The sequence below is a fragment of the Gorilla gorilla genome, chromosome 10 (assembly GCF_029281585.2).
Source record: "Gorilla gorilla gorilla isolate KB3781 chromosome 10, NHGRI_mGorGor1-v2.1_pri, whole genome shotgun sequence".
Lineage (NCBI taxonomy): Eukaryota > Metazoa > Chordata > Mammalia > Primates > Hominidae > Gorilla > Gorilla gorilla.
The window spans coordinates 127974474-127990723 of NC_073234.2; the positions used below are offsets into that span (position 1 = coordinate 127974474).

Genomic DNA, 16250 nt, shown 5'->3' on the forward strand with positions numbered 1-16250 from the left:
AATAAAGCCATTTTGATGTTGCAAGCAGCTGGCAAGAGGGAATTTACAAACTACAAAGAGTAAAATATAAATAAAGAAGCTGAAGAAAAAAAAAAGAGAAAGAGAAAGAACACCTACGGTTGCCAGTAACTAGGGATGGATGAAATAAGAAGCATTTTCAGTTTTAGTCAAACCTTTAGAATTTTTCAAAATGCTTAAATGAGAAAAATAAGGAGGTGGAGTGCGTGTGGGAGTGGGCACTGCCAATTCAGATGAAGATAAAATTTTAAATCTTGTTAAACAATCCCAACAAATTGGCATTCAAAGTGTGCTATTAATAAAAGTGTTCCTTTAAAAAAATGGTTTGGTGTAAACCACTTTTTTTCCCTTTATGCTTTCTTTTCCTTCCTTCCTTCTTTCCTTCTTTCTTTCTCTCTTTCTCTCTTTCTTTCTTTCTTTCTCTTTCTTTCTTTCCTTCTTTCTTTTCTTTCTCTCTCTCTCTCTCCTTCCTTCCTTCCTTCCTCTCTGTCTCCCCTCTCTCTCTTTTTTCTTTCTTTCTCTCTCTCTCTCTCTCTCTCTCTCTCTTTTTGACAGGGTCTCACTCTGTTGGCCAGGCTGGAGTTCAGTAGAGCGATTTCGACTCACTGCAACATCTGTCTCCCAGGCTCAAGCAATCCTCCCACCTCAGCCTCCTGAGTAGCCAGGACCACAGGTGCATGCCAACACCCCCGGATAACTTTTGTAATGTTTGTAGAAGTGGGATTTTGCAATGTTGCCCAGGCCAGTCTTGAGCTCCCAGACTCAGGTAATCCTCCCATCTTGGCCTCCCAAAGTGCTGGGATTACAAGTGTGAACCACCACCCCTGGCCTCCCCTTTATACTTTCCCTTAACATGCTAAGGTACTTGAGTTACAAAGACTGTTCAACTTTTAGTTCCTTTGTTTATTAGCTGTGTGACCATGGGGAGTTAACTAGACCTTTCTGAGCCTCAGCTTCCAGGCTAAATTTTAAAATTTTTTTGTAGACATAGGGTCTCACTATGTTGCCCAGGGTGGTTTTGAACTTCTGGCCTCAAGCAATCTTCCTGCCTTGGCCTCCCAAAGAGCTGTGATTAAAGGCATGATCCACCATGCCTGGCCTGATCTCTATTTTTAAGTATTGGCAATTAAGTCACATTTTTCTAGAACACCAATGAAACCAAACAGAATATATTCTGCAGGCCACATTTGGCCACAATCCTCTGGGTTACATCAGTTGCTTTAAAGAGGCAGAGAATGAGATAATTTCAGCCCTGGAAAGATGTTCTGCTCCATTTCATCCTTGGAATGGCTGTCATGCCGAATGCAGGTAGAAGATAATAACTAACATTATGGAGTGCCCACTGTGTGCCAGACACTGTCCCTAGCACTTTACATGAGCTAATTTGTTAATACTTCCAATACCTACTCATTTTAATTTGGGTCACAAATGAAAGTTTAATAAATGAGCTGAAAGTCCAGGTTAGGCACTGAGCTACTCATTGAAAACCCTGCACCTTGGGGTCAGCAGTTCCTTCAGAGACTAGATAAGGAGGCACTTTGGTTGGCTGACTCCCTGAGGCCCCCCTCCCCTCGAATTTCCTTTGAGGATCCTTAGAAGAGGGGACAAATGTTCCCAGTATAGGAACAGCAAGTGCAAATGCCCCAGGGGGCAACGGCCTCTGTGATTTGGGGAACAGCAAAACGAAAGAATGATTGAGGGGGAGGGAGGGGCATGTGAAGGGGTTCTGCCTGCACCCTTAGAAAAACCCAACTGTAGAAGTGGTGGTGGAGGAGGGAGAGGTGTGGTGGAGGAGGGAGAGGGGTGGTGGAGGAGGGAGAGATGTGGTGGGTAGGGAGACGGGTGATGGAGGAGGGAGGGGGTGCTGGGGAGAGGTGTGGTGGGGGAGGGAGAGGTGTGGTGGGGCAGGGAGAGGGGTAATGGGGCAGGGAGAGGAGTGGTGGAAGAGGGAAAGGGGAGGAGGAGGAAGAGGGGTGGTGGAGGTAGAAGACAGATGGGTTGGTGGAGGAGGGAGGGGGTGTGGAGGAGGGAGAGGGTAGTGAAGGTGGAGGAGGGAGGGGGTGGGGGTAGTGGAGAAGAAAAAGGGGGTGATGGAAGAGAGAGAAGAGGTGGTGGAGGAGGGAGGGAGTGGTGGAGGAGGGAGGGGGTGGTGGAGGAGGGAGGGGGTGGTGGAGGAGTGAGGGGGCATGGAGGAGGGGGAAGGAGGAAGAGGAAGAGGAGAGTGGGAGGTGGAGGAGGGAGAGGAGGTGGTGGAGGAGTAAGAGGGAGTAATGAAGGTGGAGCACGGAGAGGGGGTGGTGGAGGAGGGAGAGGGGTTGATGAAGGTGGAGGAGGGAGAGGGGATGGTGAAGGAGGGAGAGGGGGTAATGGAGGAGGGAGAGGGGGTGATGAAGGTGGAGGAGGGAGAGGGGTTGATGAAGGTGGAGGAGGGAGAGGGGATGGTGGAGGAGGGAGAGGGCGTGATGGAGGAGGGAGACGGGTGATGAACGTAGAGGAGTGAGAGGGGGTAGGAAAGGGAGTGATGAAGGTAAAGGAGGGAGAAGGGGTGGTGGAGGAGGGAGAAGGGATGATGAAGGTGGAGGAGAGAGGGGGTGGTGGAGGAGAGAGAAGGGGGTGGTGGAGGAGGGAGGGGGGTGATGAAGGTGGAGGAGGGAGAGGGTGGTGGAGGAGGGAGAGGGTGTGGTGGAGGAGAGAGAAGGGTGTGGTGGAGGAGGGAGAGGGGGTGGTGGAGGAGGGAGAGGGGGTGGTGGAGGAGGAAGAAGGGATAATGAAGGTGGAGGAAGGAGAGGGGTGGTGAAGGTGGAGGAGGGAGAGGGGGTGGTGGAGGAGGGAGAGAGGGTGGGAGAAGAAGTGATGAAGATGGAGGAGGGAGGAGGGTGGTGGAGGAGGGAGGGAGGTGGTGGAGGAGGGAGGGGGTGGTGGAGGAGGGAGAAGGGATAATGAAGGTGGAGGAAGGAGAGGGGTGGTGAAGGTGGAGGAGGGAGAGGGAGGAAGAGGAGGGAGAGGGGCGATGGAGAAAGTAGGGGGGTGGTGGAGGAAGGCGGCAGTGGTGCTCCTAACCCTTGATCTTGGCTTGTTAACCCTTTCTGAGCTTCCCTTTAGCGGGGGGATGAGGATGGTCGGCTGTTTCCACATTTAGGGGCAGAGCTGGGTGAAGGGTGGTGTTAAGTGCTCGAGGGTCACGCGCGGGTGGCTTTGCCGCGGTGGTGGCAGCGGTGGCAGAGGCGACACCGCTGGAGGCGGCGGAGGGACGGGCCCACCAACGCTGCAGGCCGGTAAGGCGGGCGGGGGCTGCGGGCCACCAGGTCCTGCCCTCCCAAGCTGCAGCATGCGCTGGCTGGGGAGTGGTGGGGGGTCCCATGGGGGTGCGGCCGGACGCGGGACGCTGCCTCCGGGAACAGGGCTGCTGGAGCGGGAGGATGAGCTAGAACCGAGGGTGGGGCGACGAGGGACTTGGGGGCGGGGAGACCCGCGCAGGACCCGCGCTATCCTTTGGGATATTGAGGGGCGGGTCCGGCAAGGCCCCCCAACGTGGCTGCTCCTGCGAGTCTCCGAGAGGGGAACAGGTTGTCGCGGGGTGGCTGCGGCGAAGGTAGCTCCTCTCCGGTAGCCACGGGGTGTCGGATGTGCGCTTTTACCCAGGCTCGATGTGTGCCTCTCCTGGAGTCGGCTGGGACCCCGCATCAGGCTTTGGTCAAAGGTCTTTCGAAGGGATAGGAAGACGAGAAACTCAGAAAGTGCTGAAATCTGGGCACTAGAGAGTGTGTCTGAATTTTACCCGCATCCTCACTCCCACTCCAGGTCATAGCACCTTCCCTGGATCAAGGTTTCCATAGTTAATCAGAGGGCGTCTCCGCCCCTCACCCCAACCCCATCCTGACAATATATCCTTTTGATTTCACCTCCTAAACCAGGTGTTGCAAACTCAGATGCACACAGGGCCAGAGGGATGCACAATGGGCCCAACTCTTACCTGGTTTCAACTACGCACCAGGTGCTGTCTGGAGTTATTCATTCATTGAATCCTCACCACGCTCCCTGAACTTGCTACTTGTGATGACCCTGATTTTACAGACAGGGAAACAGGTAGGCAAGGTGAAAGTCACTTACCCAAGATCACATGAGTAGCAAGTGTCAAGTCAGGATGGGACTCCCGGCAGGCGGCTCCAGAGTCCTGACTCTTAACCATGCTGCTGTGCTGAGCAGTTCAGCTGTGGGGGTCACCAGGAGCCCTGCCAGGCAGGATTGCAGACCCTGTGTGGCCAGACTGTCCAATTTCTTGTCTCAGCCTCCTGAGTAGCTGGGACTACAGGCATGCACCACCACGCCTCGCTAATTTTTGTATATTTTAGTAGAGATGGGGTTTCACCATGTTGGCCAGGCTGGTCTCAAACTCCTGACCTCAGGTGATCCACCCGCCTCAGCCTCCCAAAGTGCTGGTATTACAAGCTTGAGCCACCTCACCCGGCCTTAATTTTTGTATTTTTAGTAGAGACGGGGTTTTACCATGATGGCCAGGCTAGTCTCAAACTCCTGACCTCGGGTTATCCGCCTGCCTTGGCCTCCCAAAGTGCTGGGATTACAGCATGAGGCCCTGCACCCAGCCCTGAGTTCTTATTTTCACGCCCCTGAAGCTCAGATCTGGCCCCACATAATTTGGTGGAGAGAAGAATTTTGGTGGAGGGAAGAATTTTCTTTTGGAAGGTGTGGCTATACAATAAAAATGACAGTGTTCACACTGGTCTTACTCTTGTCCGGGCCCTGGGGCCCTGAGCTATTCCCTCTTATAAAACTTTTTTTTTTTTCAAATTATTGTATTTTTTTCAATAGAAATGTTCTTTTTTTTTTCTTTTCTTCCTTTTTTTTTTTTTTTTGAGATAGAGTCTCTCTCTGTCACCCAGGCTGGAGTGCAGTGGCATGAAAATGGCTCATTGCAGACTTGACCTCCCGGGCTCAAGCTATCCTTCTGCCTCAGCCTCCTGGGAAGTTAGTAACACAGGCATGTGCCACTGTTACCGGAAAGGGATTCTGATCCAGATCCCAAGAGAGGGTCCTTGGATCTCATGCAAAAAAAATTCGGGGCGAGTCCATAGAGTAAAGTGAAAGCAAGTTTTTTAAGAAAGTAAAGGAATAAAGAATGGCTACTCCATAGGCAGAGCAGCATCATGGGCAGCGCAGCTGCTTATACTTATTGTTACTTCTTAGTTATATGGTAAACAAGGGGCAGATTATTCATGAATTTTCTATGAAAGGGGTAGGCAATTTCCAGAACTGAGGGTTCCTCCCCTTTTTAGACCAAGTAGGGTAACTTCCTGATGTTGCCATGGTATTTGTAACTGTCATGCTGCCAGTGAGTGTGTCTCTTAGCATGGTAATGCATTGTAATTAGCGTATAATGAGCAGTGAGGATGATCAGAGGTCACTTTGGTTGCCATCTTGGTTTTGGTGGGTTTTGGCTGGCTTCTTTACCATATGCTGTTTCATCAGCAAAGTCTTTGTGACCTGTATCTTGTGCTGACCTCCTATCTCATCCTGTGACTTAGAATGCCTAACCTTCTGGGAATGCAGCTCAGTAGGTCTCAGCCTTATTTTACCCAGCCCCTATTCAAGATGGAGTTGCTCTGGTTCAAATGCCTCTGACACCATCATGCCCAGCTATTTTTTTTTTTTTTTTTTTTTTTGTAGAGATGGGGCCTCACTTTGTTGGGCAGGCTGGTCTTGAACTCCTGGGCTTAAGCAATCCTCTTGCCTTGACCTCCCAAAGTGCTAAAATTACAGGTGTGAGCCACTGTGCCTGGCCTAGGCTTCAAGTTTTTTGGGAGCCGTGGCTCTGTCTTCCTCATTCTTGTATTCCCACATGTCACACATACTGCATTTCACATAATGATATTCAGGAAGTACTGAATCAAATGTAATTAACTCAAGTAAAGTAGAGATTCAGTCTCTTAGACACCCACCTCAGGCAAGAAATCTCTCTTCCCCTCTGAGTTATAATGGAAGTCACTGTTCTCAAGCTTGTAGGATAAAGAGCAGCACAGACTCTGACATAGGACACCTTTGTTTTCCTCACTGCCACCCCTGAATTCAAAGTCATTTTGTCCCTATGTGGGTGTCAAGCGGCTAAGAAAATGGGCCCAGCATGAGACAGTTTCAAACAGTGCAGCTTTTTATTATGCAAAGATAACAGGGTTTCTCGCAGCATGACCCCAGCAATAGTGGCTGTCTGTGACTGTTACCTCACAGCCAGGGAAGAAAAAAAGCTTTCAAGAGTATGAGTCAATCAAAGGGTGCTACTGACTTCACCTTTTGCTAGGGGGCCAGAATCTTTTGAGGGGCAAAACTATAATTCCAGCAACTAATAATGAGTCTTCAAAAAGCAACAAAACAAAACAAAAAACTTCCTAAGAAACCAACCCAAAACAAAACAACAAAAACAGAATGGAGAGAAATCTGGGAAGATCTACAGAGGATTGTAAATCTTTGGGAGGTAGAACAGCCAGAACTAGATTTCTGTCATTTTGGTTCTACCTGAACCAAAACATGGCCCGAGAAGGACTGCATGATATGCCCTATGAACTTCATTAGGGATTGATGGGTTCAATAAGCTCCTATTGCAAAAATGCGAACATAGCAACCACTTACATTTTAGTCTGAACTAGCCACTTTCTGACAGCTGGGAGTTGCAAAGTCAACTGCTTACAGGGTCCGAGCATGAAATGTCAACAACTGAAGCAGGCAGAGCCAGAAAATACAAGAGTGGTGGGAATATAGTGAGTTGGGAACACATGCTCCATCTATAGGAGCAGCAGCAACTCAGCTCTGGGCAATCATTACCATGAAAAATTACAGGTTCTATGTTACTGTATGTTTTGGGAAGTTGGAAATCAGATTTTTTACATGAAATCTTCCAATTAAAAAATGTAAAAAAAATTTGTTATTTTACTAGTTCTTCCTCTTTCTTCATCATAGGTTCCTCCAAAAATCTGATTAAAGCTATCATGCCTGGGAAACTACAGCACATACTTTTTTTGTATACAATTTCAAGAGATTCATAGACAGCCTCCCCCAATCCCATGGTGTCTCAAGGGCAGAAGGAATGCCTGCCCTGGTATTTATACTTTCCAAGAAAGGATCTGATTGGTTGGATTTACCACTGTCAAATAGGTCGCACTTCCATTGGGCAGAGTTTCATTTGTGGTCTCCCCCTCATGTCCTGATTGGCTGCTTTTGGCTTGAGCACCGATTCTGAGTCCCATAGTGATCACAGCTGCAGAGCTGGCTTCACCCAAAGCACGGCTCAAACAGACCTTTCAGAACAAAGTATCCCGGGGATTACTTTTCTCAGAATTAATCTGTGGGCACCCGTATCATTTGAACTTCATGAACTGCCCTCCAGAATGCCTCCTCCCTCACCTTCTCTTCCCAAATTCCCACCATTTGGAAAACTCCTCTTGCTCCTTTTCATCTTTCCTCTTGTATTAAAAAAAAATTCTGGTAAAGCCATTACATTTAATTTTTATGATCTTGTTTAAAAGATTAGCTGTACTGCATCAGTCATACAAGTACATAGTTTAAAAGTCAGATTATAACATATTTATAATAAAATATTAGTTTCTGTTCCTCTGTTCCTGGTCCATCCCTAGAGACAACTACTGCCAACTGCCTTAGCAGTTTCTTTTCTATCTTCTTTTTAATTTTTTTGGAGACAGGGTTTCACTCTGTCACCCAGGCTCTAGTGCAGTGGTGTGATCATGGCTCACTGCAGCCTTGACCTCTTGGGCTCAAGCCATCCTCCTGCCTCAGCCTCCTGAGTAGCTGGGACCACAGGTGTGCACCACCATAACTGGCCAAGTTGTTTCTTATGTCATTCCCCCATCTTCATATTTCTAATCTCGATTTTGACATATTTCCAGTTATTTCACTCACTCTCTCACTGACTCATTAAGTAGCTGATCAAGTAAACACATATACAAGAAGCCTCTACTATAGGCTAAGGGCTGTCTAGGGTGCTATGGATAGAGAGAGGAACAAAAACAGATACAGTGTCTATTTCTATCTCTGTCTTTCTCTCTCTGTCAGTTTGTCTTCCTGTCTCTCATTCACTATTTTTATCTCTTTGCCTCTTTGTCCCTGTCTCAATCATTTTGTCTCTGCTCTCCGCCTCTCTCTCCACGTCTCTCTGGATTTAACATAAAATGCTCTCTTTCTCTTTATCTCTGTCTTTCTATATCTCCCCACCCCGTCTTTCCCATCTCCCACGCCCTTCTTAAAAGGGCATGACTATAAAAGGGTGCTCTCCAGGTGAGGCCATTTTTAACCAAGGACTTAGCAGACACTTTTGTCTTGTCTTTTTTTTTTTTTTCTGAGATGGAGTCTCGCTCTGTCACCCAGGCTGGAGTGCAGTGGCGCTATCGCGGCTCACTGCAAGCTCCGCCTCCCGGGTTCGCGCCATTCTCCTGCCTCAGCCTCCCGAGTAGCTGGGACCACCGGCGCCCGCCACCACGCCCGGCTAATTTTTTTTTGTATTTTTAGTAGAGATGGGGTTTCACCTTTTTAGCCAGGATGGTCTCGATCTCCTGACCTCGTGATCCGCCCGCCTCGGCCTCCTAAAGTGCTGGGATTACAGGCGTGAGCCACGGCGCCTGGCCTGTCTTGTCTTTTGTATACAGTATTTGAGGGCGGGGGCGAGGTGGGGAAGTTAGCTAGTTTGTACTTTAATGTAGTTTAGTCAAGATAGTCTTTTTATTAACCAATTTGTGCAGATTGGATGTGACTAAAATATCAAATCCCTACACTGTCAAAGCATTAATGGATTGGGAAGGTAAATTATAGAAGAGTGTTTTCCTGTAAGAATTACACTGACATTCAAAATTAACTTTTCTTGATACCGAGTCCACTGCATTCCACACTGGCTTTGCGGGGAACACTTAAATCCAAGTTCTTCGTGAGTGCTCTAATAGACAAGAACTGTGGTAATTAAATTAGAAGGCAAAAATTGTTCCTTGGTTACTTCCTGCAAGTTTTCTTACCTTGGGGGAATATTAGTGAGGAAGAATGTTTAACAGAGTTGTATTAGTCTGTTCTCGTGCTGCTAATAGAGACATACCTGAGACTGGGTAATTTATAGAGGAAAGAGATTTAATTGACTCACAGTTCCACATGACTGGGGAGGCCTCACAATCACGGTGGAAGAGCAAGGGACGTCTTACATGGTGGCAGGCCATAGACAGAGCATGTGCGAGGGAACTCCCCTTTATAAAACCATCAGACCTCGTGAGGCTTATTCACTATCATGAGAAAAACATGGGAAAGACCTGCCCCCATGATTCAATTACCTCCCACTGGGTCCCTCCCATGACATGGGAATTATGGGAGCCATAATTTAAGATTTGGGTGGGGACACAGCCAAACCATATTAAGAGTCTCGACAAAATTAAGATTATTCTGCCTTTATGGAAATGAGCAGGTCCACAAATGACTCAAAATATTTGGGGGGAAAAGAAGTAGGTAGCTTGGGAAGTGTTTTAGGATTTTCCTTCTCTCCCTCCCACTCTCCCTTCCTGCCTTCTTTCCCTCTTTCTTTCCCATTTCCCTTTCTGTTTAGTTTTCCTTCCCTCTATACCATGCCTTGGTTAGTAATCTGTTGTGCTTGAACCAAAGCTGAACTGACACTGAAGACACACGGGTTCAGTCCCACTTTTGCTGCTCACCAGCTACGTGACCTTGTGAAAGTTATTCAGCTTCTCTGGGCTTAGTTTCTTTTTCCGTTGAGTAAGACGTTTTGGACCAGATGACCTCTAATGTTTTTCCCAGATCTAAGATTCCTTGACACACCTACCAACAAATGTTTCAATTTTAATATGTATTTTTTTCTTGTTGTGAAGAGGGCAAACTCATTAAACAATTTGGAAAAAATCAAAAAAGGATAAGTGAAAACTATCCACAATTCCATCATCCGAAGAACCAATGTAAACACTTTGGGGCAATTTTCTTTGTCTTTTTTTAATATATAATTTCACAAATCATGATTGTTTATATTGTGCATGATAGTTTTGTATCCTTTTTTTATTTCCTCCTAAGCATATCTCTGTGTCTTGCCTGTCTTCATGAACATTATGATGATGATTATTTTTTAGAGATACGTTCTCATTCTGTTACCCAGGTTGGAGTGCAGTGGTGCAATTGTAGCTCACTGCAGCCTCCAGCTCCTGGGCTTGAGCAATTCTCCCACATCAGCCTGCCAAAGTGATGGGATTACAGGCATGAGCCACCATGCCTGGCCATGAAAAACAGGCATGAGCCACCATGCCTGGCCATGAAAAAAAAATATATATTTTTTGAGACAGGGTCTCCCTCTGTTGCCCAGGCTGAAGTGCAGTGTCGTGATCATAGCTCACTGTAGCCTTGACCTCCTGGACTTAAGCAATCCTTCTACCTCAGCCTCCCAAGTAGTTGGGACTACAGGCGTGCACCACCATGTCCAGCTAGCTTTTTTTTTTTTTTTTTTGGTATTTTTTATAGAGATGGGGTTTCACTATGTTGTCCAAGCTGGTCTTGAACTCTTGGGCTCAAGTGATCCACCTGCCTTGGCTTCCCAAAGTGCTGGGATTACAGGTGTCAGCCTGGCCATGAACAACATTTTTAATGTGTATGTAATATTTCATTGAGCAGTCATGTCTGGATTTACATAACCACTCTCTGGTTGGCAGACATTTTGGTTGATGCCAGCTTTTCTCTTACGGCTATTTGTGATGCATATCTTTGTTCATGAATATTTCTCCATCTTTTTATTTTCCTTGAGTTTATGGCTCTTTCAATGGTTCTATTTGTGTTTCCTGGCAAACATGGATAAATGCCCCAGAAACTTGCTGGGTGGGTGGCTTCGTGAATTTTCCCTGGAATTAAAACTTACTTTGCCTCCCGTAACTGAATTGACTGTATGTCAGAGGGAGGACAGTGGCTGGGAGGTAACTCTGACTTTCATGCTTTATTAAGTCCTCACTTGCCTGCAGCCTCACTTCTTTTAGGTATGACCTAATTTTCATTGAGTTCTTTTGTCTGCATGGCTAATAATGACATTATCCTCAATGACAATAATAACAGCTACTGTTTTAAGAGTTTGTTCAATAGTGCCAGGTATTGTCCACTGTCTCATTCCATCCTTACAACAGCCCCTCTGAAGTCACTATTTTCAACATTTTGCAGATGAGGAAACTGAGGCACAGAAAAGTTGAGTTCTTTTCTCAAGGTCAGATAGGGAATAGGATTTGCACCAAGTTTCTCTTTATCCAAGAGTTTGACCTCTGAAGCACTATATTCCTCTCCTTGCCCCCATATTTGCTCTCCTAGAAACATCTGTAATTAAAAAAAAAAAAAGGAAGAAAAGGAGGAGATTGATAAAGGGATGGAAGGAAGAAGGAACCATCCTTTGCATTTCCCTAATGTCTAGCGGCAGCTCTGCATTAAAAGCCAGGAGACTTGGGTTCCTCTTCTAGCCTTACTATTCAATTGCTGTGTGGCCTTGAGCAAACTACATCCTATATCCATGCCTCAGTTTATAATCTACAAAATTAAAGGGCTGGCCATGCGCGGTGGCTCATGCCTGTAACCCCAGCACTTTGGGAGGCTGAGGTGGGTGGATCACTTGAGGTCAGGAGTTCGAGATCAGCCTGACCAACATGGAGAAAACCCATCTTTACTAAAAATACAAAAATTAGCCAGGTGGTTGTGGCAGATGCCTGTAGTCCCAACTACTCGTGAGGCCAAGTCAGGAGAATCGCTTGAGCCTAGGAGGTGGAGGTTGCAGTGAGCCGATATTGTGCCATTGCACTCCAGCCTGAGTGACAGAGCGAGACCCTGTCTCTAAAAAATAAATAAATACATAAATTAAAGGGCTAAATTATAGAGTCTTTATGGACTCTGAGACTCTTAAGATTCTCTGATTGACCCTAGGTTGGTGGGAGGGGACTCAGAAGTGATTATGGCTGCAGAAAACGGGGAAACCAAGGCTCAAGGAAGTCTGCAGTATCACAAAAACTATCAGGCCCTGTTGGGTCTTTCACGTGTAAATATCTGAGACTTTGCATTTTGGGGTCTCTTTGGGAATGGATTTAATGAAGGTTAAACACAAAAGGAGAATAGAGTTAAGAATATCTGGACACCACAGGGAACCCAAGAGCAGGAGCAAGGGAACCAGATGTTTCCGTTCATATCTACACTCCTGGCAACATCATGCCTCTCACTCTGACACCGTTCTCTACGCTCCAGGGCCCCGGAAGCTGCTGAGTTTTCAGATATTTGAGCCTGAACTAACACCTCCCTACGCAATCTAGGAGAAAGAATCTGATTGGTCCAGCCAGGGTCACATGGTCTACTTCTGATCCAATTAACTGTGTCAGGCTGGGGGTGTGGCCCAAACACAGGGGCCACCTCTGGAGGGGTGGGGCACCTCAAGCGTCATTCCTGGGCATGATGGCTCAGAAGTCCAGGGACAGAATTGCCCCATGGGGCACACCCTTGATGGTCTCACAGTGCGGCAAGAGCTCCTGCAGTTGTTGTTAAGGATGGAACTTTAAATTACTTACTTCCACTTTATGTGAAGTGGCTTTCCCCAGAAGGAATGAACAAAACTGAGGACGCCTAGGGGAGCCAATTATTGTTTGTTTGAGGCTTTGAAGTGTGCACGTGTGCAGAGGGACGGTGTATTAGGGTTCTCTAGAGGGACAGGATTAATAGGATAGATGTATATATAAAGGGAGTTTATTGAAGAGTGTTGACTCACACTATCACAAGGTGAAGTCCCACGATAGGCTGTCTGCAAGCTGAGAAGCAAGAAAGCCAGTCTGAGTCCCAAAACCTCAAAAGTAGGGAAGCCCACGGTGCAGCCTTCAGTCAGCGGTCAAAGGCCCGAGAGCCCCTGGCAAACCGCTAGTGTAGCTCCAAAAGTCCAAAAGCTGAAGAACTTGGAGTCCGATGTTCGCAGGCAGGAAGCATCCAGCAGGGGAGAAAGATGGAGGCCGGAAGACTCAGCCAGTGTAGTCCTTCCATGTTCCTCTGCCTGCTTTTATCCTAGCCGTGGGCAGCTGATTAGATGGTGCTCACCCAGACTGAGGGTGGGTAGGCCTCTCCTAGTTCACTGACACAAATGTTATATCCATTGGCAACACCCTCACAGACACACCCAGGAACAATACTTTGCATCCTTCAATCCAACCAAGTTGATTATAGTCAGTTTCAGTCAAGTTTTCTTTGATGATTTCCCACATAGTGATATTCACTAAGGGAGACTTCCCAGTTGAAAACCTGGATGGCCTCATCACTGCACATTGAATCCCGTTTCTTGAAAAGGTTACGCTGGGCGCGGTGGCACTTGTGTGCCAAAAGGAATGTTCTAGAGAATCAACACACCTCTAATCCTGATGTTGAGATTCAGTAAGGACCAAGAGCCCTCTAGATAAGTAGAACTCAAATTTTAGATTGTTAAGAAACTACCCAGGGTGCTTGCAGATATGCAGATTCCTGGATCCCCTAGAAATTCTGTGGGACCAAGGAGGTGGAGGTGTGGATTGGGGATTTTTAGCAGGTGCCTCAAGGTAAGTCTGATGCTGGTAGTCTGATCCATATGATTACTTTTCATATGTAAAAAGAAGAAAAAAATCCGTGAAATTCTTCCCCAATGAAATCTGATGTGTCATATAAAGGTTGAGCTGCTTCAGGTGATGTAGCAGGTGAGGAGCTCAGAGTTCTGCCCATTCTACCCTGTGCTGTGCCCTCCACGCTTGTATTAATAAAGCCACTATTTATTTATTAGCTGCTGGAGGTATTGCGGACAAAGTAATGAATAAAATAAACCAAATTCCAGTTCTCATGGGACTCTTCTACCTGCAGGGAAGGCAGGCAATACACAAATTAGCTAATAAGTAACTTGCAGGTTGTGCTAAGTGCTGTGAAGGCAAATATAGCCATGGGGAGGGGACAGAAATACTGGAAGGGGGATGTCAGGCCATCTGAAAAGGCATTTGAGTAAGGACCTGGATGCAGTGAGGGAGTAAGGCGTGAGAAGATTTGTGAGGAAAATGTTCCCGGAAGAAGGCATGGCAAGGGTGAAGGCTATGAGGCTGGAATAAGCTAAGAGTATTACAAGAAGACCGAGCAGGGGAATGAAGCTAGAGGGAGTGTGCAGACAGGTGGTTAGGGGCCAGGTCACTTGCAGCCTTGCCTGTGACTTTGCACAGGCCCTGTGCATAGTAAGGTGTTTGTATTTCATTTAAGGAATGATGGAAACCATGTCCTCATGTAATCTTCCCAACAATCTTATGAAGAAGGTCCTACTATTTATGGCCATTTTACAGTTAGGGAAACTAAGGCATAGAGAGATGAAGACATTCACAACTTCTAAGTGGGAATATGAGGATTTGGACCTCAGGGTGACTTCAGAGGCTACTGTTCACTACCACACAATACCATCTCCTATATATCTCAGGAGTTTAGCATCAAATTCTACATGGTAGATCCCTTATGGAGCTGCAGTAGGGTATAGTGTGAAATTATTTTGGCCACTTGCTAGTTGTCTCTTCTTGGGTTAGGAATTTATATTTCTGAGCTACGTAAAATAAGAAGGCTATTTTCCCATCTAATTCATTTTATTGGGTTTTGATGAAGAAGAATACATGTGCTTTATAAACTATAAAATGCAACATAAGTATTGTGAATCATCTCCACTGAGTTTGATTTAACCCTTGTTTCCTTTGAGAAAGTCAAAAATCCCTTCTGATTTGTGGAAATTTGAAACCTCATTGAGTCAACTCTTGGGTCAAAGGGAAATCACACTGAAATTATGAAATATTTAGAGAAAGAGGTAATAAAAATACGTATCAGTTTCTTTAGGATATAGCTAGTGCAGTGTGCAAAGGCAAATTCATAGTATTAATACGGTTCTTCTGAGAGTGAAAGTATCACATAGTGATGACAATCATGAGCTCTGGAATCAGACTTGGATTGAAATCTGAATTTTGCCACTTCTGAGCTATGTGATCTTGGATAATTGCTTAACCTCTCTAAGCCTTAGAGTTAGTCCAGTTTCATTATCTGGGAAGTGGCAATGGTAGTAACCTACCTGATAGGGTTTTGTGCTGGCTGTTCCCTCTGCTTGAAATGTTTGTCTTGTGTGGTTGGCTCTCTTATTTCATTCAGGTTTTTGTACAACATCACAGCCCCTTATGCTTTATTTTTCTTTATCTCATTTATGACTTCCTGACCTTATATTGTGTATTTATTTTTTGTTTGTTTCCTTCTATAGAGGTCATCTACGTGAGAGTAGAGACTTTGTCTTGGTCATTGCTGAACCTATAGGAACTAGAGCTGTGTTTGGCGCACGGAAAATTTACGGCACATCTGTTGAATGAATGAGTGGGTGCATGGTGGGGCTGAGCAGAAGGATAAGACAATGGATATAATCACTTAGCAGAGCACCTTGCTCACTGTGAGCCCTCGGTGAATGTTGGAGGTTTGTTCTTGGCTTCCACTCCTTCTTACAAGGTGATCTCTTCAAAAATCTAGATTATAATCTTCTTGAAGGAAAGAAAGGTGCCTTTCACAGTTCTGTGTTTCCTGCTCATGCTAGGCACATTGAGGTGGCTGAGTGAATGCTTTCATTGAGAGAACTGAGGTATAGGGAAGTGAGATTAGCGCCTCTATGATGTCTATCATTCCTTTTATTGCTGGGCACAGTGAAGTTGCTCAATAAATATTTGTTGAGCAAATGAATGAACAAAAACAATCCTTTTATGCACACCATTAAATGGAGTGGACTGTGGAAATGTAGATGTATTAGTCTGTTCTCATGCTGCTAATAAAGACACACCTGAGCCTGAGTTATTTATAAATGAAAGGAGGTTTAATGAACTCACAGTTCCATATGGCTGGAGAGGCCTCAGAATCATGGCAGAAGGTGAAAGAGGAGCAAAGGCATGTCTTACATGATGACAGGCAAGAAAGTGCGTGCAGGGGAACAACTGCCATATATGAAACCATCAGATCTTGTGAGACTTATTCACTATCATGAAAACAGCATGGGAAAAAACCTGCTCCCATGATTCAATTATCTCCCACGGGGTCCCTCCCATGACATGTGGGGATTATGGGAGCTACAATTCAAGATGACATTTGGGTGGAGACACAGCCAAATCATATCAATATATAAAGTCAAATTCAAAGAGATGCTCAATGCCTGG

At 46.0% G+C, this 16250-nt stretch overlaps 1 protein-coding gene across 3 annotated transcripts in view; it reads left to right on the forward strand.

The window, feature by feature from the left end:
• The first annotated feature begins 3000 nt into the window (after nucleotides 1-3000).
• The window catches only part of RPH3A (rabphilin 3A), a 318385-nt gene continuing 305135 nt past the window's right edge, over nucleotides 3001-16250 (forward strand). For 2 of the 3 annotated variants that reach the window (XM_055359157.2, XM_031000805.3), the window contains exon 1: nucleotides 3002-3293. The gene's annotated coding sequence lies outside the window, so the exon portion shown is untranslated. Of the gene's footprint in view, nucleotides 3294-16250 lie in introns of all 3 variants that reach the window. The other variant, XM_063694363.1, reaches the window with a different exon arrangement.